Source organism: Crinia signifera, chromosome 1 (genome assembly GCF_055691185.1).
Source record: "Crinia signifera chromosome 1, ASM5569118v1, whole genome shotgun sequence".
Lineage (NCBI taxonomy): Eukaryota > Metazoa > Chordata > Amphibia > Anura > Myobatrachidae > Crinia > Crinia signifera.
In genome coordinates, this window is record NC_139217.1 from 279,186,463 (window position 1) to 279,213,784 (window position 27,322).

The 27,322-nt window shown below is 43.4% G+C and overlaps 1 protein-coding gene and 1 long non-coding RNA gene across 3 annotated transcripts in view; one reads left to right on the plus strand and one right to left on the minus strand.

The window, feature by feature from the left end:
• Positions 1-5,389: 5,389 nt before the first annotated feature.
• Positions 5,390-13,449, minus strand: LOC146075378 (uncharacterized). Its single transcript, XR_014473564.1, has 2 exons — positions 13,123-13,449; positions 5,390-5,878 (listed from the first exon to the last, which is right to left on the minus strand). It is a non-coding gene; the product is annotated as an uncharacterized LOC146075378 (long non-coding RNA).
• Positions 13,235-27,322, plus strand: part of DENND4C (DENN domain containing 4C) — a 153,471-nt gene continuing 139,383 nt past the window's right edge. For both annotated transcript variants that reach the window (XM_083184517.1, XM_083184526.1), the window contains exon 1: positions 13,235-13,465. The gene's annotated coding sequence lies outside the window, so the exon portion shown is untranslated. The remainder of the gene's footprint in view (positions 13,466-27,322) is intronic.

Sequence of the window (27,322 nt, forward strand, 5' to 3'; positions counted from 1 at the left end):
ACCATATTAAAATGTAATATTAGTGCAAAATATTTTTATGAAGGTCAGCATTAAAGTACAAAATAAACATATATCTCCAGAAATAGTATAATGACAATAACAGACTTGTCCTTCGAAAAACATTAACTATTACTGAGAAGAAAAAAGGTAAGGTAATATACACATATTAGATTTTGAATGGAGCTACAAAGAACATCTAAAAGGCCAGCATAAAAAAATCCAGAAAAAAATACCTTAATATCCTGGGTATTTGTGTATTATAGCGGCGCCCCTGATGTACATCGCGCAATGTTTTTATCGCATCGCATGCCATGCACCCAATGGCATGCGATGCGACGCGACTTTTGCCCCCTATGCGATGAAACATTATATAAGCACTCTAAAGGGTGCTTCTAAGCACCCAAATGGGTGCTTACAATATGAAATGCACCGCCACGCCACCCCCCCACTATAAACGTGAACCCGAAGCGTGGCGAGCGGCGGCGGTACGCGTCCTCCGACATTTTCATACCCCCAATATCCACGTCGGCATGGAGTCGAGAATAGAAAATGTGGCGAGCGCAGCGAGCCACCGAGCCCGAAATGTGGCGAGGGGACGCGGATACCTGTGAAGCCCACGAGGGGACGCCGATACCTGTGAAGGTATCCGCGTCCGCTCGCCACACTTTGGGTTCGATGGCTCGCTGCGCTCGCCACACTTTCTATTCTCAACTCCACGCCGACGTGGATAGTCGGGGTATGAAAAGGTTGGAGGACGCGTACCGCCGCCCCTCGTGGGCTCGCTGCGCTCGCCACGCTTCGGGTTCACGTTTATAGTGGCGGTGTGGCGTGGGGGTGCATTTCACATTGTAAGCACCCATTAGGGTGCTTATACAATTTTATATTGCATCGCATCGCATTGTATGGCATTGTATGCCATACACAATGTCATACAATTTTAAAATTGTATGACATTGTACAATATCGCGCGATATCGCATCGCATCGCATGCCTTATGGTATGCGATGCGATGGGCGCTGCTATAATACACAAGTACCAAAGCCTGTATCCACAAAAAATTACAAAAATAAATAAATACCAGTCCACCCCCTTCCCCCCAATAATAATAGATGGAATAAAAAAATCCTTAATATCTAGAGAGTAGTGAGAAGAAACATAGAGGATATTTAATCTTAAACAATCTAGAGTTTTGGTAAACTGTGCGTCTCTCCTGGTCCTGACTGCCTCCAGAATCCGAAGTGGCCATCTGGTATCCCCGTTGCCTAACGACCAGCGAGAATGCCGGGCAGAATTGACGGTACGTCCCATCGCTAATGATGTCTTGGACGTCGCATTGCCTACCGATGGCCGGGACCAGGAGGAACACACAGTTCTTGCCCCAAATATTATGTATTAAAATGTGTCTGTTCTGCAACAACGCTCTTGAGCAGGCTACTCTAAAGCCAACGTGTTTCGCTGGTTGAAAAAGCTGCAGGAGCAGCGAAACGCGTTCGTTATTGGTACACCCCAAACTGCTGCCATCATACACTCTTCCCAAAAAAATTGGGGTGAAAACTGCGCTGTTTGAGGAACTAAATAAACAATCAATTGATGAATTTAAAAAATTTAATTTCATAAATTAATACACACATATTTTCATACCCCCAATATCCACGTCGGCATGGAGTCGAGAATAGAAAATGTGGCGAGCGCAGCGAGCCACCGAGCCCGAAATGTGGCGAGGGGACGCGGATACCTGTGAAGCCCACGAGGGGACGCCGATACCTGTGAAGGTATCCGCGTCCGCTCGCCACACTTTGGAGTGTATGATGGCAGCATTTCATAAATTAATACACATAAAATAATACACAATTAATAAACATATAAATTAAAATTGAAAATATCATAAAGTGTGCACTTTTTGGCCATTAGATATAATATCTGTGCATGAGCGGCACTTAGTGGCTCCACTTGTGTAGTGGGCCCTTTTTTCTCTGAAAAGAGTGTCCCCAATATTTCTACCTGGATAGGGATGGTTTGTTTAACTCCTCGGACAATGTTAGTGGGAGCTGGAGAGTTGCAGTCAAGAGACACTCACATATCTGGGATGTAGTCCACTTGCTCGATTGGGCTGATGTGGTCCCCGTGGGTCAGTGGTTGCTGCTGGATCTCCTTATTAAGTCCCAATGATGGTTCCTGGTCCGATATTGGGGAGTCCCGGGTACAAGATGGTTACCCGATTTGTAATCCAAGGTTTAAAGGTAGAGTGGGGGCACTGCACCTAACGCGTTTCGCTGGGGGGCTCCCAGCTTTTTCAAAGGTCAATTTTTTTGCTTTTCCTACTGGGATTGACAATCCCTAAATATAACTGCTGCTTAATTTGTAGGAGGAGGACATACGCAGCGCCTGAGTAGTGCCCAAGGGCAATCTCTTCGCCATACACTCTTCCCAGTTTGAGTCTACAGGTGTTTTAATTACGGAGCAGGGATAAAACCTGACTGTACTACAGTGACTGGAGGATTGTCATAGAGGCACGGCTACTTACTGTGGAGGAACGCCACCTCTCTAATTTGCCAGAAAAAAATCCTTGTGGAGAAAACACAGCAAACATATACCCAGGACTCCAGTGTTACACCTGACAAACCGGACTCACAAACACCTTTTGGGCCCAAAAAGGAACAGGACATACCTAATATAAGGTTCCATTCCAATAATACGTGTATGCATGACTGCAGCAATTTTTTCATGAATTTTTCAGGATTTTACATAAGCTTCTTTTAAGCTAATTTCATTATGTTGTAAATATACTATTGTGCAATAAATGTTCTTTTTAAATTCCAAATTGCATACCTGCATTTAGTGTGTAGCGCAACCATCCCTTGTTTGCATCTTGCCTCAATAGGCCATGCAGCTCCTGGCCAGCTCTGCTAATGTTGGGTGCCTTTTTTGCTGAAAATTTGTCTTATTTACATTGTTATGTGACCAAGGAGCTGCCAATGATTAAAATGATATGCAGCATGCCTATATTCTGTGTGCGACTGTGGCTGTACCTGCATACGGAATGCTATGTTACAGTGATTTCCATGAATACACTATTTCATATGCAGATACAGCCTCACTCACACACAGAATATAGGCATGCTGCATATCATTTTAATCAGAAGAAGCTGATGGCGCCCTAGATATTTGCCTAGTTTGCCTATGCCCGGCTCTGAGAACAGGTTTAGGAATGGAATTAAAGTGGGATTGTAGCTTCCAAACCTGGGATTAGCCTGCGCATGGGCAATCTAATGCTGGACACCTGCTCAGCTTCTTCCCGGCTGCTCCCATCCTTGGCTGTATGCCTATATGGCTCTGTGTGATGTGGTTAGAGGTCAAGCTGCGCAGCCCGCCTATGGCACCTCTACGCTGGATGCACTGCTCCCAGCCACAATTCTCCACCTGCAGCACTGCTCCCAGCCACACTTCTCCACCTGCAGCAAAGCTATCGGCCACACCTCTCCGTCCACCAGCCCATGTGAGTAAATCTGCAGGGCAGCCGGTTGGGGGGACGGGGTGGTGGCTTTTTTTTGGTATTTCAGTTTATTTATACTAATGCACAAATATTAGGGTGGCACAATCACTGGTATTGAGCATTGTTCAATCTTGAATCCCGAGATTGAAAAAATGCCCTTGGATTGGCCACCTTAATTGGAAGTGACAAATGAGGCAAGTAAAGCATTCTGATAACAGGATAAGCAGATAACAGTTGATCCAGGGCCAGAAACTTTTTTTTTTACTGTATCTAGCAGAGGCTGCTTTATATTAGCCATTTATAAAAGACTGGATTTTAGTTTACAGAAATCAGACATTCACATTTGAATACCAGAAGCTGGTCTTAAAACCTTTACTCAATATGCCACTTTCACACAGAATTGTCTGGTTGTTTTGCCAGTTCCAGCCTGACTTCCCTTCCACAAAGAAAAGCAAATTATCGTGTGAAGCATTTCTACCCAGTGATTTGCTTATCAACGTGGGTGTTTTTTCTGTGTGAAATGGTCAACCCGGGTCAAATTTTTTGACCTGTATTGAATTTTGATAAATGGTCACTGGTACCTTTTCTATGTGAAAGAGCTACTATTGATATTTTAAATGATATTGCTCATTTTGGCCCTTCTGAGCGATAATGTTTATAATATTGCTTAGTGTGTACACTCCGTATCATTAACAATGAGTGCTCCTGCGGGTCGTTGTCCTCTGTCATCTATAAACGCAGCTCAATTTGACTATATCGTCAATGATTTTATGTACGGAGTGGGGGTAGGATGCGGGATTAGGGCATGGCATTTGCTGTCTGAAAGCTCTGCATCGCTGAGTCGGTGATGTCACATGGGGTGGAGCTGAGTGGCGCCGCGTTACGGGGGCTTGGGAGGAGGCAGCACTTGGAGCTGACAGCGCTGCCTCCTCCATACTGTACCCAGCTTTAGGCCACTGTGTGCAGTTAATACCATTTTCAGACCGTAAATGCCGGGTTGCACGTGGGATTAGGGCATGGCATTTGCTGTCTGAAAGCTCTGCATCACCGAGTCGGTGATGTCACATGGGGCGGAGCTGAGTGGCGGCGCGTTACGGGGGGCTTGGGAGAAGGCAGCACTTGGAGCTGACAGCGCTGCCTCCTCCATACTGTGAACGTGACCTGGAACGCTCGACCCAGCCAGCCGCTCACACTGCACATGACACGGGTCAGAGTCGTGTTCAACCCTTGTCATTACTACCGCTTTCAGACTGCACTGAGGACATGGATTATTGCCGTGTTCCTGAGGCTTCAACACAGGTCAAGGTGTGGTGTGAAAGCTCCACAGTCATAAAACCTGTGTTGAGAAGATGCTCTTAAAGATAGATTTCTGAAGGCACAGGACACTATGCAAAATACATTTTTGACACAGGTGATAGCCATACAGGACCGTCAAAGCAGGGACGCTGAGGAACTGCTAAGAAATGCCGATCAATTCCAGATAGCATTCCTTGAGCGAATACTCAGTTGCAATCAAGAGCATTCCACAGTACCCCAACTACATCAGGCACCTCAGTACTCAAATCACCCCTACCCCCAATATAACCCTGGCCCGTTCTTTGTCCATGCTCACCCTCCTGAAAGGGTATAAAGTCTTGAATAGTCTGTGTACAGAAACTTACCCTTACTCAGCACTTTATATTTTTTATAATATTCCAGTTTTATATATATCTAAAAAGCACTTTTTCTAGCTTTAGTGTAACGTGCCAAAAGAAGTAATGTTTTTAGAACACAAACATGCTCCTTTCACTATAGTATTTGTGTATTACCTTTAAATGTTTACATAACTGTTTACACAAAAGTTTTTGACATGTTTTTGTGTGTGTTGAAGTACATAATTTTAAACGGGTACACTGCTTGAACCTAAATAAACCTGTTTTAATATTTCAAACAACAACTTTGTCTTGGCATTTGTCTATAGCGAGGGAAGATTCACCATTAGAGCAGAGCGGATCTGTTCTGCATTACCGCTATCATCCCCAACATAGTCTGCTGAATCCACAGAAGAGTACTCAAGTGGAGAGTCCTATACAGCCCGCTCAGGCAGAAATTGCTCATTACGAGACTCACATATGTTGTGCAGCACACAACACGCTGTGGCAACATCAGGCATTAGCATCAGGTCCACATCATTTCGCTTCATGACTCAGCGCCAACATCCTTTTAATCTGCCAAGCGCATTCTCCACGACCATCCTCGCAGAGTTCAAGGTGTGGGTAAAGGCAATTTGATCAGGGCTCAACTGCACATGTTGCATGAAGCCCTTCATCAACCAGCGGCATAAATGGTTAACCGCATCTCCAATAATGTGTACCGTATCTCAACCCCATCAATAATCTTTGATTTCTGTGAACAAAGGGGGGGGGGGGGGAATGGATTTGTAACGTGGAAAAAGTATAATCACATGGGGCATAATTGACATGTCACAGGGGGCAGGAAAACAGAAATTTATTGACTAAATAGGTGCGCAATTAAACCTTAGTGCAGCCACACTCAAATCCACCCAGTAGAAACACCAATTACTACTGAAAGTACAGTTTAGATAGAAAAGAGTGATTCAAGACTGTAGCGCTCACAGGTAACAATGTGATAAGGTAAATGGACCTTACATGGGGGGATAACAAACCCCAATTAGACCAATTGGTTGTAGGTCAACAATCCTGTGTATTCAACAGCTCCTTCTTTGTCCCTTAATTAGACAAGCAGGGGAGACACAATAGAATACACCATAGTGCAGGTCAATAACATTTAAAAAGGTTTAATACAAATTTCGCACTTACAACAAAGTGACTTTTAAAACAGCATAAGACAGGGGTCCCAAATGACAAAGCAACAGGCAGATGATGATATCCACGAGTTCCCTTCTGGGTTCCTTAGTCCGGAATAAGAAGCCACAGCCGGGGGTCACACTCTCCACTTAGCCTTTCAGGGTCCATGAGTCTGTATAAACGCACGCTTAATGCGTTTCGGAAATGATTTCCTTCTTCAGAAGCGTGCTGAAGTGTCCTCATGCTGGTATATTTATACCAGTACCAATTACAATCAGCTGTTGCTGAGCGCCGCTAATCGGCGTACAGCTCCCGAAAAATCCCTACTTAGAAAAATAGAGAAAAGTACAAAGGACCTAAGGGAGAAAAAAAAATAAAAAATATCAAAGAGATGTTAAACCTGATGTAGAAATTGTAGTAGATGTGATAGAAACTAATTTAATTGAACCTCAACAAAAGCCTGTTAACAATAAGACACCAACATGGCGAAAGAATAAGAACAATAATAAAAAGTGGGATACCCAAATCACTAATAATAAAAAGTATTACAGACCACCAAACAATTACCGTGATAGGTCTTATAACACCCCAAACCAGAATAGATGGAATTCAGGTTATAAATATAAACCTAATCACAATAATAGACGTGATCAAGATCAATGGAGACAAAATCGGGGAGATCGCGTTCAGCGATATCCTCTTGAAAATACTGATGAGTATAACCATCAGAACAGGTATGCACCCCTGACTGATCACACTGAAAATTCAACATCTTTTTTAGACCAGGGTCAGAGAAACAGAAGGTTCAATTAAAGGACAATGTACCAAAAAAACAAGGAGAGGAAAGAGAGCTGGCCACAAACACAGTTTCTTTAAAAATAAAAATAAAAAAAGCACTAATCCAGTTAGAAATAATGAAAATAATGAAGAAATGGAAACAAAAATCTTCAATCTATCAGACCGCACTTTGACTAGTGCATGATTAAGTGTTCTAAAAAAGGGTTTGAAATTTGCTCCCTCGTTTAAGCCAACGTCCTTTGATCTCTACATAGATATCCAAAAATATATTCGCAAGTTGGCGATTAAACGCTTCTTTGCCCAAAAGGATGGTGATACTAATGAGATTGTGGACTCTCCAACCCCTCGTTCAAAATTCAAAGTACCATCTACATTCTATCCTACACACTGTAGAGGCTCGTTCCTTAATTGTTTTAATGCAATTGTATGTGAGGAAATAGAGAAAATAACCAACAGGAAAAAGAAAGGACGTCTTAATTTAACAAAAAAAGAATTTGATGCATTAAAATCCCTCAAAGAAGATAAATCCCTTATTGTAAAGCCGGCAGATAAAGGGGGTGGGGTGGTCCTCATGAAAAAAGATGATTATCTAGCTGAAATTTCAAAACAATTAAATACTGGGGACACATATAAAAAACTTAGAGGTGATCCCACATCTCGAATTAAAAAAGCCTTATTGGATCTCACGAAAGGAGCCTTAGAGGATAAAATCATAACCAAGCAAGAATTCAATTTTTTTAACATTTCAGACCCCAATATACCTTCTATGTACGTACTTCCTAAAGTACATAAAAAACCCCTAAACCCACCAGGCCGCCCGATAATTTCGGGATGTAATAGCTTAACAAGCAATCTATCTGCGTTTGTGGATTCATTCCTGCAACCAATTGTTGCAGACACCAAAGCATATATTAGAGATACTGGTGACATCTTAAATAAATTATCTAATATTGAATGGACCACAGTCCAATGGCTATGCACGGCCGACGTTGGGACTTTGTATACAATTATCAACATAGAAAAGGGCCTTGAAGCTGTAACATATTTCCTCAATCAAGGATCCCTATCTGAACCGTTGAAAACATTTCTATTGGCCAGCATCTCATTTATTCTTAAGAATAATTATTTTCTACATGAGGGCTCCTATTACCTTCAGTGCACTGGAACGGCGATATGCCAACCTATTTATGGCCCACTGGGAAGAACAAGTAGTGTGGTCGGGTGGCGAGCTGGGGGGTGGGCCTGGTAGCCTGGAGCCGTTTCATAGACGACATTTTGTTTATTTGGTCTGGCGATAAAACTGCTCTTGACAATTTCTGTTCACAACTTAACATAAATGACTGAAATATTAAGTTGACATTCGATTGTAGTCAAGATCAAGTTTCCTTTTTGGACTTGAAACTTTATATTGAAAATAATTTGCTCAAAACCAAAACTTTTAGGAAAGAGACCGACTCCAACAGTTACATCCAGACCACTGTCAGGTTCTGGGTCTGCTGTGTTCCCGACCCTGACCGTGGTGGACCAGTGGAGGGCGCTGTGTAGCGGAAGGCCGGAGGCCTGATGAATGACATGCACAGAGGCACTGCCTTGCGTACCAGAGTGTTGGCTGAAACCAGAAACAGAGGCGCGGAGTCTAACCTGCCAGCGGTATTCACCAGAGACCCCCGCAAGGGGATATGGACTTCGCTGCGTCTGACAGGCAGGTCGCGGCCCTCTGCCCTGGTCCTCTGGACGTAGGCGGAGAGTGGTAGTGATATTGGAGACACTGGGAATAGGAATAGTCTCTGGAGGGCACAGTGTGAAAGTGTCAACACTGATGTCGACAGCAGGGTCGATGATATCACTCAACTGCACGATGGTTATTTTGCAGGAGGCTTCTGGAGATGGTATGCCAGGTAAAGATGGTAACAGGAGTAATACTCGACTGCAGAGTGGAATGGCAGGAGTCTTCTGGAGATGACAAACCAGGTAGTATGCAGGAAACTGCGAGAGGTACACGGGGAGACCGGATAACCAGGAGCCTTTGGAAACAGCTGAACACAGGAGGGACTGAGGTCAGATGAACACATATTCAAGGCGATGACTGTGAGTTAGAAGCCGGAATATATCCCCCTTGCTGCGCACTGATTGGTTAGCGTCAGCAGCACCAATCAGTCCAGGGAAAGAGTGAGTACACCTGAGAGGTGTGCAGGTGTGTGGGTCAGAGGTCACCCTGGCTGGACCGTGGGATTGGACCCTCTGGTCAGCTGAGCGCATGTGTCATGGCGGCGCCCATGACGCGCGGGCTCCAGCGTGCCGGCATGTCGATTGCACGGGTCAACACCAGCCAAACATGGGACATCTCGCCAGGCGCTGACAGCTACCAGAGGCCTTACTCTCACCGCGGACCACCGGGAAGGTAATGGACGTGGTCTCAGACGGGGCTGAGACCCACGGTTTGTGACAACCACCAGTGAACATCACAAGAATTGGCTGGACGCCATTCCATTCGGGCAATTTTCCTGGATCAAACGTAACTGTACAGACACCCAAATATGTAATGAACAACTGGATGAGGTCTCAAATAGACTGAGTGTGAAGGGATACTCGACATACATTCTCACTCGAGCAAAAGAGAGAATTGATCTGGTTGAGAGGCCCTCTCTACTACAAATTAAACCTAAGACTAATGACAACACAGAAAAATTCAAGTGGGCATTCATTAGTAGATACAATAGAATGGGTGGTATACTCGAGATTGGAAACTCAGAGTAGAAATAGGCGCCCTGTGGGGTGTATCGCTAAGCTGCTCCCACTTGAGGGATGTGAAGCCCTCTTAAGGATACAAAAATAGAAAAAAGGTTGTGGAGCGCTAAGTGGATCAATTGGATATCGCTGTTTTATTTGTATAAAATATTTAAAAAACAAGCAATTTATGACAAGACAATACTAATAAGTAAATGACGAATAACAACAATAATAAAAAATATTACATATATAATAAATAGGACAAGGAAGACAATACTTATATCTCTGCGTAGCTGCCTTTGTATCCCTTGAGATAAGGGGGGGGGAAAGACTCTCCGGGTAGTGCACTACCGATTGGTGGTTAATGATATGCCGTCCTGGATGGTATTGGAAGACGCTGGAGGATGCTCTGGTTCCCAAAAATTTGGGGTCCTCACTATGTTGCGCTGATCCCAGTAGTAGATGTAAACAGTGGTTAATTTTCTCGCTGGAGGAAGATCTGTATACCTTCAGAATGAAGGGTCCTCACAATGATGCGATATTAGATATCCACAGGGTACAAAATGATGACTCCCAATTTGGAGATAACAAAAGCAATGGGATCCGGAGGGTGGCAATGAAAGGGAAGCTTCCAGGAGAGTGGATGGCAAGGGGAAGGAGTGGGGGGCAGAAGGCAGAGTAAGGTTCTTCCCGGTCCTTATTCAATAAAAGCAAGTGCTGCCTAACATGTTTCACCGTGACCTCACGGCTTTATCAAAGGTATGGCACTTGGTCAGTGGGTTGGCTTTAAATACCCTTAGACAGGAAGTATGCAATCAATAAAAACACTTAACCAATTGATCCCTAGAACGTATATAATTAGGAAATATATAAAGTGCAAATGCTAGTTAGTATAGGAGGCAGACTTATATACAGTTGACAACAATCATTAATAAGGTTAGTACCTTGTGGAAGCAGAAGTTTGGAAAAAGACAATTCTTGTAATGCGTTGTGGCCGGCTGGAACGCACGCTGCGCTCCAGCTTCCGGCTAGTGGAACGCATACTGTGCGCGTCCACTGAAAGCTGACGCATGCACAGAGGGACCGTCGCGTCCAATGACTGTGTAGGCGGACCCCCATGCTGCGTCCTGTGACACGCATATGCGTGTCACGGCGCTCAGGACCCGGAAGTCCGGAGTCCTTTTGTATTAAGAGCTGCCTATATAGTGTGGGTGAGACGCATATGCGTGTCATACATGTTAATGTATGACACGCTATAATTAAGTAATCCTATGGCATATAAAATGCGTGAGCTAATGGGCAGGTGCGTTGGAAGCTGAGTTGGGGGGGGGGGGGAGTGGGCATGCAGCCTAGGGGAAGAGGATGAGACAGGTGCAGGCATACATAAATTATACTAAAGTAACAAGGCATAAATGAATGAGTATGAGGAGGGACAGGTGCAGGGATGCAGGCATAGGTGTGAGCAAGCGGACAGGTGCGGTGCAGCAAAGGGGGGAACATGTACGCTGGGGGGGAGGAGAGAAGGACCGAAGAAACTATTAAAAATGTGATAAAAAAAAAATAGGAGGAAAAAATGATTGTAAAGGATGGGGGAGAGGTGCGTGGTAGGAGCCGGCGGGGTAGCAGGTGGTTGGGAGACCCGGGGTTCATCAGAATGCCGGGAATGGAGTGAGGGGGGAGAAGGCATTAGACAGGAACACCGACAACAAAAATGAATAATAGGCAGACCTCTTTTAAGTATGCCTATTATTCATTTTTGTTGTCACTGTTCCGGAGGAGCGGGGCAGAGCTAAAAAACCTTTGAATGGGGGATTAAAAAATTACAATAAAAGAGGGACAGATGCAGTGAAGCAGGCGGGTACAATTTGTATGGTGAAGGGGAGGTCTGAACAATATTAAAGAAAATTTGCATAGAGATCAGAATATTTCAATGACTTACCTCAGCGAGCAAAACCATCGGAGTGAACATTCAAAGGACAAATCTTTATTTAAAAAAAAAAAAAAAAAACACCTAACGACAGCCTGAGGCTGGCGAAGAGAAGCAGCGGGCTTAACGTCGGGGAAGGCAATAATACATTGCCTGCGACGTAAAAGCCATAACTTCAAATAGGAGGACAGCGCCTGAACGTTAAGTTCAGGGCTGCCTCAGGGGGACGTAAAATGTCACTTTCATACATTTCCCCCAAACGTTAAAAAGTCCATTTAGTGGCGTTAAGTGCTACTTAAGCACTTAACGCTGCTTCGTACATCTGCCCCAATATGTCTTTCACACCAGAAAATGCATTCCCAGGTTGGCCCCTTTTACACCAGCCTAGTCCCTGCATTTTCTGGTGTGAGGGGGAGAGAAAACTACCCCTCCCCCCCTTTTACCAGTTTTCTCATTTAACCGGTTATATCTTTGGAAGCTTCTGTGACTAAACCTGTTGTTTTTGCAGCAGCCACCCCGAGTAAACCAACTCACCCGTTGCGCCCCTGTCTTTTGATGCACCTGTACTCCCTCTTTTTGGGAGATAGGAGCATCAATACCTCAACATCTGTGTCCATCGGGACAAAGAAAATGCGAAAAACCCCATGTCGACCTGATGCTTGTATCAACCTAATGATCCTGTTGACCTAATGTCATGTCGACCATCATGCTGTCTACCCAATGATCCATACCCGTTGGCACAGTCAGGGCCGGCAACAGAAATCTTGGGGCCCGGAACACTGATATCTCTGAGGCCCCCAACACCGAACGCGGATTGTTATTACATTGCATATTGAATGTATTATTTTTATTAATAGAAATAAACAGATAATTAATATTCACAATGCAATATAATAGGGAAGGGCAGATGGGAGGGCACAGCATTGTGCGATGTGTGGTTTGGTGTGTTGTGTCATTAAACTCATTAGTACGGGTAGCCAGACAGGTGATTAGGCAGTCATGCTTACAGACCCTGAGTCCCTCAAAGCTTTGGGGCCCCTCAAATGCTCGGGGCCCGGTACGAGTGTCCCCTTTGACCCCCCCCGCCTGCCCAGGGCACAGTGTGTGTGAGAGTGTATTTGTATATAGAAACCCCCCCCCCCCCTTATGAAAATCGTGCGTTTGCCACTGGATGTGTGCACAGCTGTTCTCATTTACCGCTTGGGTAGGCAAAAAGTCGCCCACACTACAACTTGCACATCTCTCTCAGAGTCCTTTTAGTTTGAAAACAATATTTTTACAGTAAAATTCCAAGTTTCAGTGTTTATTTCTGACAAAGGGGAGAGCAGCGACAGCGACAGCAGCAGCGTTACCCCGCCGGGACTCACTCAGGACAGGGACTGGTGGACATCGACGACAACAAGTGAGAGAGAGAGACGGAGGCCGCAGCGTCATCGCCTCAGCTCTCCCCCTGTCCCGCCCCGGACTGCTGACTGAGTGCAGGGTGCGCGTGCGGGCACAGGGCGGCAGGCGGCGATAGGGAGGCGCTCACCGGGGCTAAGCCCGGAAGTGTTCTCCGGTCGCCGCCAGTGAGTAAGGAGTATCATGGCGCCGGCGGTACGGGTTACGGCTGCAGTTTTGGGGCCGAGTAGCTGTTTGTTGTTATAGGGCAATCTGTGGTGACCCGCTCCGGGAAACCGGGACTGTGACTACTAGTGACCTGAGCTCCAGGTAAGAGTCCTAGCAAGGTGCGGGGCGGTCTGGCTCCCGGGGCCACGGCAGAGAGGGGCTGGGCTCTGTGTCAGTAAGTGCAGCAGCCAGGTCATACTCCTGCACCCCCCATGACGCCAGCAAGGGATCAGTGCTGAAAGTTCCATATGCAACAGGTTACACACCTGTATTACACGTATGTAGTGCCTCCACATATCACCTGTTGCTCTGCCTAGGCTTCAGCATCCCCCATGTTACATGTTAGTGTGCGTAATGTTATATGAGCCGGCTACATAGCACAGGGTGTGTGTGTGCACAGCGCTGCCTGTAGCAAGGGTTCCTCTGACATTGCTGGTGTCCGCTTACACCCGGAGCTGCCACCTGACATACACACACATACTCTATGTACAGTGCACACACAGCGGGGGTCACATCATTGGCACCCAGTATACTGACGTCTGTCTCATATAGATAGTGTGCCTGTAGTATTACTTCATACAATACATGAATAGATATATTCCTGCCATGAGCAACTTCTTGCAAAACACAGTGGTATCCTTTTCATGGCTTTTGTTTGGTATAAATAATGTGTCTAATAATGAGAACCGAACTTGTTTTCTTTTTTTTCTTCTTCTTTGGATGTTCTTAAAAGCTGATTGTTATATGGCTGTAGTACAGTGGTTTCCAAACTGTGTGCCGTGGCACCCAGGGGGGATTGGTGGTTCAGGTCCAATTTTTATGGTAAATGTAATGGACAAAAAACAGTGCTGGAGGATGTCAATCCTAACATATGTGGACAAATAGAAGTAAATCTAGTATCTCACCACATAACTGACACTAAAGATGACATATAAACAATATTTACTTATAGAAAAAAATATTTAAATAGTTCTCAATAAGAAAGTTTTGGCCTAGGGGTGCCACAAAAGAAATGAAGATACTCTAGGGCGCCGTAATTCTAAAAAGTTTGGGTACCCCTTCTGAAGTAACATGAGGAGGGTGCTCTCATGCTTCTGAAGTGCTGCCTTGGTCTATGCTAGTGGTATGTGGTACGTACAGTTTCTGTGTGGCAAAATGTGAACTAGGAACACTACAGTGTGTCACAAGTCAGAAAAATGGCACAAAGTAAAGCACAATAGGACTAGGCACTTGCTAGGCTGTCAGGACACTGCATCCTGCGCATTTTTGAAATACGCTTACACTTAGGGGAAATCTCCTGGTGATGCCTCCATAAGGGGCAGCAGGCCAGGATGCTGTGCATGCCATCTATTCAGTGTGGCTATGGCTTGGGGGCAGCCTAATGCTGCCCATATACTAGGGTGATGTTGCATACAATCCTTCAATTTCGATGGCATCCGTGCAATAAATCGAAGGATTGTATGCACATCAAATGGTTCCCAGACATGATGCTTGAGCCCGCTAGTCGCATATGGCGTTGATAGATATTATGTGCTGCACATAATATTTATCGCATTGCATGAGCTTGAATGCAATCAATGGGACGAGGGAGGGCTTGTGGTGGTTCGGGGAGAGGGGTGAAGGAGCTCTAGTGGATGGCGAGAGTCACTGGCGGTGGCAGAATTTGAAAAAAGTTTAAACCACTGGGCGGCCCTCCACCACCGCCTGTCCTCTTCCAGCACCTGATGGCATGCGACAGGTAGCAGGTAGGCGCCGGCCCCTGAAGACGCCGCGCTTCCTCCCCTCCTCCGATATTGTAGCTGCCAGCTGCCGCAGCCTTTCAAGGTATATGAAAGGCAGCGGTGCCGGCAGCAGGGCAGTCCCAGCCGCTGGACATGGGGGACAATTAATAACATTTGGGCAGCGACCGTGGCTCAACTTACCCTGTCCCGCTGAGTGACGCCGCCTGACGTCATTACACTGGCCCGGCGCATACAGTAGATGCATGTGGGGGAACAGCCCGCTGAGCCATCGGGCGGTGGGATTTTAGCTGGAACAGGTTGACCTGGCGCGGGACACAATGCGGGAGCCGGGACAGAAGGCAACACTGACAGGCAGCTACAGTACATTAGGTGAGAGACACCGTCTGTATAAACATTGAGGTGGCACTCACAGGGTTAATTAGAATTGGTTGAAATAGAGAAGTGGCTATGAGTGTTTATTCTGTGGGTGCCACTGCCACCCTTGTATTAATACCTAACATATATATATATGTGTGTGTAAGTCCCAATAAACCGGCACTCACGGGGTAAACCAATATTTATGTCTGTTACCTTGCTCAGGTGCCTTCTCAAAGCGATACTCAGGTCCAGGCCCAGCAGCATATACATACACAGATAGGAAGCGGCACTTGGAGACTTGTTATGAAGGTGAAGAAACTGTGGTTTATTAAAGCGACGTTTCGGGGCTCGCAACCCTTTCTCAAGCCACACACAAGACTTGTTTAAAAGAAGTTTAAAAGTCCTTTATTGCAGCGGTCCTACGCCGTTACGAAGTTTCCTCCGTCATCAGGGACACCCTGATGACGGAGGAAACTTCGTAACGGCGTAGGACCGCTGCAATAAAGGACTTTTAAACTTCATTACAAGTCTGTGAGAGTGCCGCCTTTCTTCCTGCTGGATGTATGTATGTATGTATGTATGTATGTATGTGTATGTATATATATATATATATATATATATATATATATATATATATATATATATATATATATATATATATATATATATATATATATATTTGTAGATACTGGCACTCCACGATGCAGGGAGAACAGCTGCCCGGGTGCTGCACACAGAGAGGGTAATAGATTGTAGATGGTGTGGCACTCCACTGGACTTGAAATAATGACAATAAGCGTGGTTGTAGACCGACGTTTCGGATTTTACTCCGTTTTCAATATATATATATATATGTACTGTGTATATGTATGTGTGTGTGTATATACTGTATGGGAGGGCGCAAATTTAGATTTTGCAGGGAGGCGCCGATCACCCTAGCACCGGCCCTGGCTGCTGGAAAAGGACAGTTTTGGCACCATAAGATGCAATTGGATGTGATCGCATTACATCCATTTAAATACGTGTATGAGCACCATAATATCTCTGTGGTGCTGGGCCTGACACCTAGAGTGATGAACAGGGGATTTTTTCACAAAAGCATACACACTCCCTTTATCCCTCTTTCCTTCTGGCCTCCCTGACTTCACCCTAGAGAACTGTGAGAGCCATGGATTTCTGGGATGCCTCAGGACACTTGCAGGGGTGTATCAGAATATGAAGAAAGAGAACGTGTGTCTTGTTTGTGGTGCACCAGAGAGAATTAATTAGAGTCAGTAAAAATTAACCTTTAATTTATTTATTTAAAAAAACCGCGAAATATATAAAACCAAAACACAAAAATTGACAAACAAAGTGCAAAATAGTGCGTGTTAAAAACAGCACATGTGGGGACTTGCTTGTGTGTTTTAAAGAGTCTCTTTAATGATATATTGATTTGGTGTTAGCGCCTTTTTGAAACAGTCTCTGTCACAAAGTGTGGGAAAAACCTCTTATACACTTTGTGGCTGTTTTATAAATACACTCCTAGCACTTGAAGTGAGAACTTATTCCTTATATGTGTTGCCAAATCTCTTACTGTGTTGACACCTGTCTTTTAGTATCGCTTGCCGCTGGTTTGCTAATTTAACTGTGTGTCGACACTTTGATGTCGATATAATCTGATATTGAAATAACCTGGTTAGGGGCTTTAATTGCAATTAAAGCCCCTAACCAGGTTATTTCAATATCAGATTATATCGACATCAAAGTGTCGACACACAGTTAAATTAGCAAACCAGCGGCAAGCGATACTAAAAGACAGGTGTCAACACAGTAAGAGATTTGGCAACACATATAAGGAATAAGTTCTCACTTCAAGTGCTAGGAGTGTATTTATAAAACAGCCACAAAGTGTATAAGAGGTTTTTCCCACACTTTGTGACAGAGACTGTTTCAAAAAGGCGCTAACACCAAATCAATATATCATTAAAGAGACTCTTTAAAACACACAAGCAAGTCCCCACATGTGCTGTTTTTAACACGCACTATTTTGCACTTTGTTTGTCAATTTTTGTGTTTTGGTTTTGTATATTTCGCGGTTTTTTTAAATAAATAAATTAAAGGTTAATTTTTACTGACTCTAATTAATTCTCTCTGGTGCACCACAAACAAGACACACGTTCTCTTTCTTCATATTCTGATACATCACTTTGTGTCAGTGGTAGCACACCCCTAAGAAGTACTACAATATCAATTAATTATCTCAATAAGAGGGGGCCTTCATTCATATCTAAGTACATAACCACCAATCCTGTGCGGAAGACTACCCAACTCTCTCTTTTTGCACTTGCAGGGGTGCCAGGCAGGAGAAGACACTGCAGCGGCAGCACGAGTGGCTAGAGCAGCAGAAGAGCACTTCCAAAAAAAAAAGAAAAAGCCCATACAAATGCATAGGAAGCCATTGATTGGCTGAGACCTCTCTCAGCCAATCAGCGGTTTCAGAGAGGTTTCAGCCAATCAATGGCTTCCTATGCATTTGTATGGGCTTTTTCTTTTTTTGGAAGTGCTCTTCTGCTGCTCTAGCCACTCGTGCTGCCGCTGCAGCGTCTTCTCCTGCCTGGCTCCCTGGTACTCTGCGCCGCTCCCGCTGATGGCAGTGGCTTCCTCCTCTGCCCGGCTCCCTACGCCTGATCCCTCTGCCCAGCTTTGGTAGGTCCCCCGTTCTGGGGGAGCACGGCTCCGGGCAGCGATTTGGGACAATTTCACGGCCCGATTCATCCGAATTGGGCAAAGTCATGCCCAAATCGCATAAAGTATGGGGACCTTAAGAGTCGGCCTTCAAGACACAGCACCCATGTACAGTGTCAAGTGTCGACCTGGGAATCTCCCAGGTCGGCCCTGCAATGTAAATGCAGTGAATCCTGGATCTGACCTGGATTTGCAACTGTGTTCCCAATACCAGGTCGCATCCTGGATTTGGGTGTAAAAGCAGTAATTAACATAATTTTGGTGATCTGATTGTGGGACAGCTTTTTTATAAGTACCTGATTGATCCCAACTTATAATTCAGTTCTCATGGAGTAAAGGGCGCATGCTTACCTTCAGGTTTTAACCCCATAAGGCAGTAGTTGTCAATATGTCTAGAATCATAGCACCCTAGAAAATCTAAATATAAAATATAAACTTAAGTAAACTGTTTAAATGTCATGCTTAGGGAACTAGGGACAGTATTTGCTATTGATTGTCCACATATGTTATCTATACCGTAACCGGTCTTGAGCACTATTAAGCTTTCTGCAGATTTCTGTGTGAAATACCCTGAATTGGCTGCTAGCACATAGCAACAATTAATACAATTACTGTAGTTTTTGTGTAATGTTATGAAAACCCCATAACCTTGCATTATATGGTATCTGGTCGACAGTCACTAGGTCTACCACTATTTAGTCCGCAGAGATTAGGTCGACTTAAGCTAAATGTTGACATAGAAATGGTCGATACTGGGAAAGGTCGACATAAGTTTTTCATGATATTTTTTTTCTTCACAATCCAAGTGATCATAGAGTTAGATTGTAATAGTGTGCTAAGCGTAGTGAGGCACCGTGCCCGAAGCATGGCGTGCAGATGTGCTACACTTATACAGTGTCCATGTTGACATAGACACAAAAAACGTGAAAAACTGTCAACCCTTTGCTTGTGTTGTCCTTTTGTCAATGTCGACCTAGTGGATGTTGTTCTAATCACTGTCGACATTAGTGGTCGACCTAGACACTGTTGGACATTCAGCCTAGAAACTCATTACAGTGCTTATAGCTTTCTTGTTTGTAACAGCTGTGAAGCTTTATTTCCCACTGGAGATTCCTTAAAGGCGTCTATCACCTGAGCAACGAAGGCCACAGGGACTAGTAAAATAAGACATTAGTCTGAGGGATCTTCCAAAAAAGTTGCCATTTTATTCATAGTGTATTGTTCAATTATAATCTGCTCTGCTGCAGAAGTTTAATTCAGTTGTTGGCTTCCTTCATTTTTATTTAAATCTTTTGCGTCTCAATAGACCTAGTAAGGCTGTTCTTTTAACGCACACATAACATTTTATTTATTTATGAATGTTTTTGACAGTGTCCCCAACACACATTTTATTGCATTCTTACATTTTAAGTTCCAGAAAGAAAAAAAATAATGTTCTCTTTAGTTTGGAGTAATTTTCTATGGACAATGGTGAAACATAGAATGTGATTTCAGATATAAACCATTTGGCCCATTTATACCCCTTTCACATTGCCAAAATAACCTGGGTTATTGCAGGGTTAAAGCTGAATAACTCTGGTTGAGGTGGACTCTAAATGCACCACTATTAAATATCCCAGGTTGAGCAACCTGGGATATAAGCAGTGTTCTACATAGGTTGGATAATTGCAACAATGGTGAGGCTTGTTCACACTTCATATTTTTATTCACCGGTGGTAGATACAATTGTGGTAACATTTTATTATTTGTGTGCATTTTAAATTTGTAGCAATCTAGATTTTTACCACAAATATTGTATCATAGGGCAGTATTCAATGAAAATAGTCGCAGGGTGCAGCGAATCCTGTTTAGGATTCGCTGCACAGTCGCCGTGTTCCAGAGCCTCGCTGTCCCCCTGCTATCCCTGTATTCAATGTCGCAGGGGCTGACGGCAAATTTTAACCCCTGCGGAGTCCTGCAGGGAGCCGGGGGACGGCGGCAGGCAGGGAGATGGAATTCTCCCTGCCTGCCCCAGAACGTATGTGGAGGGGAGGAGGGCTCCCCGGGAGAGCCAGCAGGGGACCGGGTATTCACTGCTCCTGATTGTGCATATGTAATGATCGGGAGCAGTGAATATATGAATATCTAATGAGCGGCTCTCAGCCCCCTGCTGGCTGTTACGTGTAAAAAAATAATAATAATCTTTTAAATTAAATATATATTCATGTGCTATAAGCACATGAATAAAAATAACATGCCTATTCACAGAATAAAATTCCTGATTTTTTGACACCAAATATAAAAAACTTTTATTTTAAAAGTTCACATTCCACTTCACCATGAAAATCACTTAGAAAGATGGCGAAAAGTGCACGTTGAATAGGGTGTTTCACTTTCTGACACAAAAAATCACCTTCCAACGCGAAAATAGCACAAATTCGCCATAAAACATGGCGAATTGGCCTCATTGAATACTGCCCTGAGAGTTACATCCGTTACATTCTCTTTTTTTTTTTTTCTCATTTGGATTTCTGTAATTTAAGTATAAAGTAATGGGACATTGTAATTTCCATTATGTATTATTCCTACCATACGTTTCTCTCTAGTAAATAGTTAAGAAAAGAAAGTGTTTGATACATCTGCTTTTTTCATATCCTAATCAATCCATCTGTCTGACTTCTTAGGGGTCCTATATTGTATTTTTTAATCCTTTTGCCATTTATATACTTATATACATTTTAGAGTTTATTTTACAATTTGCTATACACTTGTAATGTAATTTAGCCAATCTGATTTCCATTTTTCATGCTTTATATAATTCCTTGCTGATATGGACTTTTCCACACAGAAAAAGTCGACATGAGTTTCAGGGTTTTTTTTGTGTGAATCTGTAGACGGCTACTGCGGTGTTCTGCACACTTGGCGTTCCCAATCATTAAACTTGGATGGTAGGGTATGAAAATGTTAAAAAAAAAGTAAAAGAAAATCCCAGAAAACCCATGTCAACCTTTTCATCTATGTCAACCATATGGTATCTGCTTATTATTGACCTGTCAACTGAATACCTTCTGACGCACCCAAAAGCACTAGGCTTAGATGTGCAAAGTGCTAAACCTGACTATTATACTGCTCACAAAACTAAGTTACATTTGGACTACCAAAATGGACACTTTGCACATTTCTGCTCGCATGACAAATCAAACGTGCTTAAGTCTATTGGGATGCACCTATTTTTGTATTTAAATGTTTAGTTTTTAAAACTTTTTCACTTTTTCTGAGTCCCAAAAACTGACGGATGCAGCAAAGAGATGTGTATTCTACTACTTATGCTCTTAAGTCGCACCACGCATGTGTCCTGATTTTATTAGCCTATTTATTCTGACCAAAGATCTCTCATATTTATTAAATGCATGTTGGCTGTTCCAGAGCAGTAACTGGTAGATGAAGGGGGTGGCTGATCTGATGCACGGAGGATATTAGGATTGTCTCATAAAGTCGATGCATGCAAAGACACTTCATTGCTCACATAGGGGGCTATACTCTTACAGCAGGGGTGTCCAAACTTTTTGCGATGAGGGCCAGATTTGGTGAAGTGTAAATGTGTGGGGGCTGACCATTCAGCCTGACATTCTTTGATTCATTAATCACATCAGAATGGTCCCCCACTCTGCCCCCATTCACTGTATTTCCTCCAGCCTGCCCCATTCACTGTATGTCCCCCAGCTTGCCCCTCCTTCACTGTATGTCCCTCATTCACTGTATGTTCCCCACTCCTCACGCATTCACACTATGTCCCCCAGCCTGCCCCCCTTCTCTTTATGTCCATCAGAGCCTCCATTCATTGTATGTCCCCAAGCCTGACCCTCCTTCACTGTTTGACTTCCATTCACTGTATGACCCCCATTCACTATGTACCCCACACTGCCCCCATTCACTGTATGTCCCCCAGCCTGCCCCTGCTCCCCCTTCTCTGAATGGCCATCACTGCCTCCATTCACTGTATGTCCCCCAGCCTGACCCTCCTTCACTGTATGTCCCCCACTCTGCCCCCTCCCTTCTCTGTATGTTTTCCAGCCCCTTGTGTGAGCCAGAGGAAGGAGAGGCAAAGCAGGCACTGCAAGGACAGGAGATGCTTGGGCTCCCGCTGCTGCCCTCCTACGCTCTGCATGTTACGGGAGCAAGCTTCCCCCTTGCTGCCCCCCTCCCCAACCACTGCTGTCACTGTGATTGTGGAGTAGGGGATATACGATTGCAGCAGCAGGGGTAGGACGCCAAACACATCTGACTGTGGTGGCCGGCACCTCCTCACTGCAGCAGACAGCAAGGTAAAGGCGCGTCGCCGGGGGCCCACCTGTAGTGTCCTCTGCTGTGCTTCCACATCTGATGCTCTGCCTGCTTCCAGCTGGAGGCTGCGGGCCGCTTGAAATGATATTGGACATATCCTGTCTTACAGGGAATTAACACTACTTGCATATACGGACATATGGAAGTACACCAGGGAAGGGATTTTTAATGGCATAGGATAGTCACAAATACAGACACGCCTGCCTTTAACTCAGAATCAGTCAATTTAGAATATATAAAATACTTTAATAGGTACTTATGTATTATCACGGCGCCCAGTTGCATTGATTGTATGCCTTAAGTGTTAGGCATACAATCACATGCGATTGACGGCGATTTTGCGGTAAAATTGCATCCATCGCATGCGACCAAATCACTCACTGCACAAGCCTGTGGTTATTGACTAGGCCAGTCATGACTGATCAGACAATGGGCTGTATTCAATGCGGCCAGCGATTGTGTTAAACGGCGAGGATAGCTGAAAACAAGCCACTCTCCCCGTTTAACCCCTGCGCCGGCCGCTCACCCCATTCAACGTTCTGGGGGATTCCTTGCTGTCAGAAGACAACGTGGATTCCCTCAAATGGCGAGGTTCGCTGCTATTGCAGGGAGCCTGCTGCATTTAGCCGCGAGCCTCGCTATTTTAAAGGCCACACACGCCGTTTCCACCTCGCTGTAAAAAGCCAGCGAGGTGGAAACTGCGTGTGCAGGTAGTCCATTAAATACTGACCCGCCAGCTGTGACGGCGAGCAATCGGCACTGCTTGCAAAAGAGCATTGAATAATGCCCTATGAGTATGTAGAACTTGCCTGATCTGTCTGCAGAATATCTTTAGGTGTGTATCCACCCTTAGTAGCTTTAGTAAGTGGACCACTTTGCCAGTTGTGCTGTAGATTGTTGCCTGCTGTTTTCTCTTCATGCAGTATATTAGATGCAGAACACTCCCGTTGTAGCGATGGTAACACATGTTTAGATCATTATCTGGGAGATTGCTGTCAGTAAAGATAATCTTTAAAGAAAGATACATTAATGTCTACTGATCACCCATAAATTCCTATCCAGACAGTATTAACAGGTCATTAACCTGTGTTTTTAGACAAGTGCTGTGATCATTTGCTATAAGTAGGTGGTCTGGGCAAACTGGTTAAACAAATCATACCATGCAAAAGCTAATATAAGTTAAAACATGTCTATACAGTGAATGCTGTGGCAGTTATTGATAAGTTCAAGATAAATAGTCAGTGGTGCACACCCTGGATGACTGGGCTGGGTGAATTGTGAACAGTGAACACTCCTTAGCTCTCCAAGCTAGTATTCTAATATATTCAAAGCTGAAATCTACACTATCAATGATACACTATTATCAGCACGTGTAATACATCATTTATTGGGGTTTATTAGTGTCTGCAAAGGTTGAGTGCATTTTTTAGTTTTATAGCAAATTCATTCTACATCATTAATTTGTTTAGGTCTGTGTGATTAACATTCGATTGCTAAGCATATGTTGGGGTATGTTACCCTGATTATTGTGAAAGCAATGCTGTTCTGTCACTGGAGAGGTCTGAGGAAGTGCCCAGCTTGCTTCTCTGACTTGCTGCTCGAGAGCTCCGTCACACAAGTGAAATGCAGCTTTGTGACCGGCATTAACCCCAGCTAATTATCCTCTAGAAAAGGCACTGTACTGTGATCTGTAATAGACTTACAGTACACTAGTATATTGTGCACTTACATATCTGCGCCTGCAGTTAGATGCTTGGCAGGTTAGTGGGAATTAACAATGCTGTTAATAGGAAATTCAATAGTCAATACAAGTGTAATTTGTACTTCATTTTAGGAAGTGAACTGTACACCATGTAATTATTGCTAATTTTTTAGATAACTTTGATTAATCATAGACCTTTATGTTAATTCTTGGTCTATATATATATATATATATATATATATATATATATATATATATATATATATATATATATATATATATATATATATATATATATATATATATATATGTGTATATATATATGTATATATATATGTATGTATATATGTATGTGTATATATATATATATATATATATATATATATATATGTGTGTGTAAATTTTATAGGAGAAAACCTCCATTTTATTAGAGTTTTTTTTTGTATTCTTGAGTACAAAAAGGGTAGCAGTAATATTGCCTATATGCTGAGCTTGCAATATATTTGTGAAATTACTGTCCATATTAAGCCATTGTATAAAGTGGGCCATATATCTAACCATCTTTTCCAGCCAACTTTTCTCTCATTTATGATATCACAAATTAATAAATACTTGTTTGTTAAAACTGATCGCATCTGATTAATAAAAATGCTTATTATATAAATGAAATACTACATAAGGTTTACAGCTGGCATTAGCACAAACTGTAAAGATTTAATAGAGTCCTCGGGTTATATCAAACTGGTGTGATGAATTAGATATAAACATCCCATCAAACTGACAGAATATAACAGTAATATCAAAACAGGCGCTTACACAAATGCACTCGATCCGCACTCCTTCCATAATAGCCAACATATATGTCCAGAGAGGCAGTGGCACTCAGCGGATTAATAGTCAAATATTAAAATGTTAAAACGTCATATGGCTGATGACCTATTGATACTGGTGCACGTTGATTTGCTATTTATACACTCTGGTGGTGTCAATACATTATTGCACTAGAAGGCACTCCTGTCTCCTTCCGAATCCAAAATATTTTATCTGTGATTTTCAACCTTTTGTAAACTCATGGCACACAAAACAAGATTTTAAAATTGCCAAGGCACACGATTTTTTTATCAATGGATAGCTGCCTCAGTAATTCCACAAAATGCTGCCGATACCACCACCCACAGTAATCCCACATGATGCTGCCGATGCTACAGCCCCCTGTAATATCCCACTTTGTCTGCCAAAATTGCATGCAATTCCCCACATGAAATAAATTATATTTTTTCCCCATGTACTGGCTTGTATAAAATGCAGCAGCAGGAGGGAGCAGCACATAGGAGGAGTGGCACAATAAGCAGCAGCGGCAATTGGTCCGGTTTTGTGTGTGTGGGGGGGATTGGGTTTAGGTTCCAATTGTGGGTGGGGTTTTTTTTCGAAGAGGGGTGTTCAGATAGCAATTTGGTGTGGGGTGGGGCTGCAGGCTGTGTTGGGTTGAGGTTTAGTGTAATGACTGTGAGGCAGAACACAGACACCCGCGGACTAGAGTGATGTGAAGCACTCGGTTATACTCTCTTCCCGCTGACACTGCCAGCCAGCTAGTTGGCTGGTTGGAAAAAAATTGTTCTGATGTCTGGCCATCATAACCGTATGGACCTTTCAACTCCTTTGCTTGCAAGATAATAAAGTTAAACAGAAGAACAAAGGGAGCCCTAGCAGGTTTCTGTTACGTTTTGTGGAAACCACCTCCTTGACCGATGCCAATAAAAACACAAATCAATGCTGAGTTGCTAAGTATGAGATGTAGAAAATGTCATATTTTATCTGAATTTTGTTGTCTGTTAGCACTTATGGGTTATATGGGATTTAGCTTTTAGTGTATTTAACATTGTTTACAAGCTTTAAATAATCCATTTTATGTGTAACAGCCTAGCAATTTAAGTTTACCTACTGGTATTGCTGTAAAAATGCTATTATTTTCCAAATGAGTTACATTTTCTTGTTTATTTTCCTTTATATGATGTAACAAAACGTCTACAGAAAGAGTGGCTTATAGTACAGGACATTGGAGGACATGGTGTACAAACATACTGTAGCTGCATCAGCAGTTCAGGACCTATATCAGCAGTAGGGTGACAGAACCGAAGGGTTAGGTGCTGTTGTTGGCAGCGAGGAGGCGGTGATGGTCTAAGGTAGTGTTCATTCTAGCACCTGCCATCTTTGAAAACTCATGCAGTTCCTCTTCCCTGCCTGGAGTGTCACTGTCTGCTGTAGTGCTTCTAGCACAGCATGGTCTGTAAATCATCACTGATATGCAAACCAGACCTGTGCTAGAAACACCACAGCGGACAGCGACACCCCAGGCAGGAAACAGGAACTGCATGAGTTTTCAAAAATGGCAGGTGCTAGAATGAACACTCTTGTAAAGGGAGGGGGTGGGAGCTCATGAGGAAAGAGGGCCCTGCTCGTGACAGCTTAAAGTATAAATATGCAGTACACCCTGTTTTTTATATATCCGGAAAATGTTTGAACTTGTATCCAGATTCAAGCAGCAATACTTTTTCAGGGTTTTTCAGTGTGTCTGAACCATGTTGGAATGAGTGGGCTACTAACATATTGGGATTATCAATATGATAATTTAAAAGTAACGCACCATTGCCTTTCCTTTTGCTCCTTTAATTAAACAACCAGTGCTAGGTGACAAGCTTTACATTGCTGACAAGTAGTTATAAAAAAGGTGTTTTTACTATAATATAGTATTATAGTAAGAATTCAACACATTAACGTTATTGGGCCAATTCAGTTAGCCGTTGGAATGGTGTGGAATCACTGGTAACAGCAGTACATCAAATGTTTATTGGTGCGCCTTTTATACTGCACAGTTAAAGGAGCAATGTTACAGTGCTATACCCAATGATGATGCACAATCACTGCACGTAACAGAAAATTTAATCAGCCCCTATATGTTATAGTAAATTATGCATAAAAATGGAAATACATAAATAATTTGGATACCGTGTCAAATATTAATATTTACATTTAATTCACTAAATTCCCGTACATACGGTGCAACGGGGGAGCCTGTGGTGAGAGAAGGGCTAAAGCACTACAATGTGT